We start from the raw sequence: 4,499 nt of genomic DNA on the forward strand, positions 1-4,499 counted from the left end.
AGTGAGTTGGGAACCTAAGGAGTTTGGGAGAAGCTACCCACGGTCTGTTCACATGGGCAAATGCTCACTGGGGTGACCAAAGGCTCTGCTGTTAGCAGGAGACCTGGATTTATTCACGGAGGGTTTTTGAATGGCTGTAGATGGGGTTTGTGTCACTGTGTCTCTAGCACAGTAGTACGTGGCTGTGTCCTCGGTTCTCAGGCTGCTCAGCTGCAGATATGCTGTGCTGATGGAGTTGTCCCTGGTGATGGTGAATCGTCCCTGGAAAGCCTGGTCATAGTTAGTGCCCCCACTGCCGGGATAGATGTTTCCTATCCACTCCAGTCCTTTCCCGGGAGCCTGCCGTACCCAGTGAAGGTAATAGCTGGTAAACGTGTAGCCGGATGTTTTACATGTCACCTTTGCAGACTCTCCCGGCTTTTTGATTTCTGCTCCAGACTGGGTCAGTTGGATTTGGGAGCTGACACCTGTAAAGAACAATAAAAACAGTTCATGTCAGTCTTTTTCTCCTCTTCTGAGATTCATACAAGTCTCTGTTGCCCCTCTCGTAGCAGGATCTCATCTGCTTGATGTATGTTCATGTACTTATCCACCCCACACTCCTGTAAGGTAGGGAAATACTGTTACCCCGTTTTACAGATGAGAAACTGAGGCTCAGATTCAGCTTGAGATTTTTCAAAGCGGCTGAAGGGATTTTTATTCTTAGTTGCTATTAAAAGTTGGGTATCAAAATCCTCTAGGTAGCTTTAAAATTCCACCCGATGTGATTTGTTCAGAGCTATTGAATTTAGAATCAAGGATTCTTGAATCTTACTCCTATGTCTTAACCTTCAAACCATCTTTCCTATCCTAGCCCAGCTGTCCTAACCAGATACCTGTGTGTTCACTCCAGTTACCTGAGAGAGCTGCCAGAAAGAAGAGACACCCTAGACAGATCATGTTCATTCTTCTCCACAACCTTGTGGGCTGCAGAAACAGTAGGCCCCGTTCCCTGTTGGCCGTTTTTCGGTGAGGATTGATTGCTGTCTTTTATCAGTAAGTTTTCCTACTTGATTTGCATGTGGCCATTGCCAACTCATTTGAATAAACCTCAGCTTCACCAGCCTTTACAGATAAAGGTCAGAATTTAGAGATACTATAATGTACGCTAGAGCATATTAATGAAATTTGGGCCCCAATTCAGAAAAATATTAAAGCAATTTGACATGAGTGGGAGTGAAGTACTGGGTGACCAGATGTCCCGATTTTATAGGGACAGTCCTGATATTTGGTGTTTTTCTTATATAGCCCCCTATTAACCTCCCCCCCCCCCTCATTCCCTGTCCTGAATTTTCACACGTATCTAGTCACTCTACTTAAGGATGCTCTTAAAGATCATTGGTAAACTGGAATATTAAGATGGCTAATATTGAGTTATCAAAATGTAATACCCAATGGATATGAAACTGAAATAACACAGAATCAGTGAGTTAGCCTTCTATATTGGTGATATGTGTGAAAATTGATTTCCAAAACCTCCAAGGAGTGCTGGATAATCAATTCCTGCTGATTTGAAAGGGATTTGGGTGGGCAAATCCTCACTTAAATGCCAGTCTTTGGGAAGAAATGTTTCATGATCTAAGATGACATTTTGCTGCCACCCTGTGGGCATGTCCCTTTGGTAAACATAGAGAATAATATTTCTCCCTTTTCTTCCTTTAGGTTTATGTAACTTGGTATTTTTAATTGTCTGGGTTGCTGGACGGGGTTGGTGGTCGGTTGGTGTGGAGGGGGCCGGAGAAGGGTCAGGGATTTTTTTAGAACTTTTAGGACTGTTCCCAGGGATTTTTTTACTGAACTTGAAAAAGCCCATCTGTCTTCCTGTTCATAAGAAATCTCTCTCTGAAGTGCCTTTCATGACTGTTATCTGGAAGTCTGCTCTGACATCCGTCCTTCTTCTGTAGCAATGAGACGTTTTGATATGAACATTCAGTGAGCAGGTGTTAGGTGCTCTATGTACATGTCCTCTAGGGACAGGAGATGTGACTGTATGCTCTCTACGTCCTGACCTGGCCCTAGGTTGTATGAATTAAGGGATTCCTGTTCAATTTACTAAGTATGTAGGGGTGTGTGTGTGGGGTGGGGGGAATTAACAGACAGATAAAGCAATCTCACGCATTACCAAGAACATCCACTTGTCTTGTAATTGGCCACTTAGGCTAAGAATGTCAAAGCCACTAATGTGAGCTGCAATCCCAAATTGTGCATCTAACTCCTTCAGGCTGCTCGGGGGAAAACATTTAGTTGTGTGCAAGTGACAACCTTTCTCTGGGCTGCCCCCAGGGGAATTTCCAGTGCTGTGTGTGGATTTCTTCTCACGGTGTCTCTTGCACAGTAATACAGGGCAGTGTCTTCAGGCTGGTGGTTTGTGAATACAGCAGGTTGTTGCAATTGTCCCTGGAGATGGTGGAGGAACAGGTGCCTCTGCCCTGCCCCGTAGCCAATAGCCCGGTGGTAAGGACACTCAGCTGGAACAGGGAAATATCATTTGAAATCCCTGCACTGTGTCTGCCACCTCTGGTGTGAGTGCTCGACCTCCTGTGATAGTCTCTTTCAGGCCTGGTGAATAATAATTATTTATACACCGTGGAACAGCACCACCAGAAGAGACTGGAAGCCCCTTTCCAAAAATACCCCCAAAGTCTGGTGCTTAGGGCATTTCCCCCAGGACAGTTTTGCTGCTGCGACGGTTTATTGTGTCACAGGAGCCTAATTCCTCTTCAGAAAAGTGATCTAGGAGCCAGAAAAAATGTACCTGCCATGAGCCTTAAGTGAGTTTGGAGCCTAAAGAGTATGGGAGAAGTTACCCACAGTCTGTTCACATGGGCAAATGCTCACTGGGGTGACTAAAGGCTCTGCTGCTAGCAGGAGACCTGGATTCTTTCACGGAGGGTTTTTGAATGGCTGTAGATGGGGTTTGTGTCACTGTGTATCTAGCACAGTAGTACGTGGCTGTGTCATCGGTTCTCAGGCTGCTTAGCTGTAGATATGCTGTGCTGATGGAGTTGTCTCTGGTGATGGTGAATCGGCCCTGGAAAGCTTGCGCATAACCAGTGCCCCCACTGCTGGGATTGATGTATCCTATCCACTCCAGTCCTTTCCCGGGAGCCTGCCGTACCCAGTTAATGCTATAGTCTGTAAACGTGTAGCCGGATGTTTTACATGTCACCTTCGCAGACTCTCCCGGCTTTTTGATTTCTGCTCCAGACTGGGTCAGCTGGATTTGGGAGCTGACACCTGTAAAGAACAATAAAAACAGTTCATGTCAGTCTTTTTCTCCTCTTCTGAGATTCATCCAAGTCTTCCTGTTGCCCCCCTTGGGGCAGTATCTGATCTGCTTTATGTATATTGATGAACGTATCCACCTCACACTCCTGTAAGGTAGGGAAATACTGTTACACCCGTTTTACAGATGAGAAACTGAGGCTCAGATTCAGCTTGAGCTTTTCCAAAGTGGCTGAAGGGATTTTTATTCCTAGTTGCTATTAAAAATTGGGTATCAAAATCCTCTAAGTAGCTTTAAAATTCCACCCAATATGATTTGTTCAGAGTTATTGGTTTTAGAATCAAGGGTTCTTGAATCTCACTCCTATGTCTTAACCTTCAAACCATCTTTCCTATCCTAGCCCAGCTGCCTTAACCAGATACCTGTGTGTTCACTCCAGTTACCTGAGAGAGCTGCCAGAAAGAAGAGAAACCCTAGACAGATCATGTTCATTCTTCTCCACAACCTTGTGGGCTGCAGAAACAGTAGGCCCGTTCCCTGCTGGCCGTTTTTCGGTGAGGATTGATTGCTGTCTTTTATCAGTACGTTTTCCTTCCTCATTTGCATGTGGCTATTGCCAACGCATTTGAATAAACCTCAGCTTCACCAGCCTTTACAGATAAAGGTCGGAATTTAGAGAGACTATAATATACGCTAGGGCATATTAATGAAATTTGGGCCCCAATCCAGGAAAACATTAAAGCACTTTGACATCAGTGGGACTGAAGTATTGGGTGACCAGATGTCCCGATTTTATAGGGAGAGTCCTGATATTTCTGGTTTTTCTTATATAGGCACCTATTACTTTGCTGCACCCCAATTCCCTGTCCTGATTTTTCACACGTATCTATCACTCTATTTAAGTATGATCTGAAAGGTAAATGGTGAATTTGAATTTTAAGATGGCTAATACTGAGTTTTCAAAATGTAATACCCAATGGATATGAACCTTAAATAACATAGAATCAGTTTATTAGCCTTCTTCATTGATGAAATATGTATGAAAGCTGTGATTTCCAAAACCTCCAAGGAGCGCTGGATACTCAGTTCCCACTGACTTGAAAGGGACTTGGGTGGGAAAATCCTCACTTAGAAAATGCCAGTCTTTGGGAAGAAATGTTTCATAATCTAACATGACATTTTGCTCTCTCTAAATTTCAGGGCGATTTGTGTTGAATTCTCCTAAAGTCCTTTG

General features: G+C 44.2%; 1 long non-coding RNA gene across 1 annotated transcript; it reads left to right on the forward strand.

Annotated features, from left to right (window-relative positions):
* The first annotated feature begins 280 nt into the window (after positions 1-280).
* LOC137163306 (uncharacterized) lies at positions 281-3,830 on the forward strand. Its single transcript, XR_010922683.1, has 2 exons — positions 281-357; positions 3,666-3,830. It is a non-coding gene; the product is annotated as an uncharacterized lncRNA (long non-coding RNA).
* The last annotated feature ends 669 nt before the right edge of the window (positions 3,831-4,499 follow it).

The sequence above is a fragment of the Emydura macquarii genome, unplaced genomic scaffold (genome assembly GCF_026122565.2).
Source record: "Emydura macquarii macquarii isolate MOO-44397 ecotype Brisbane River unplaced genomic scaffold, CSIRO-AGI_Emac_v2 contig_2506, whole genome shotgun sequence".
NCBI lineage: Eukaryota > Metazoa > Chordata > Testudines > Chelidae > Emydura > Emydura macquarii.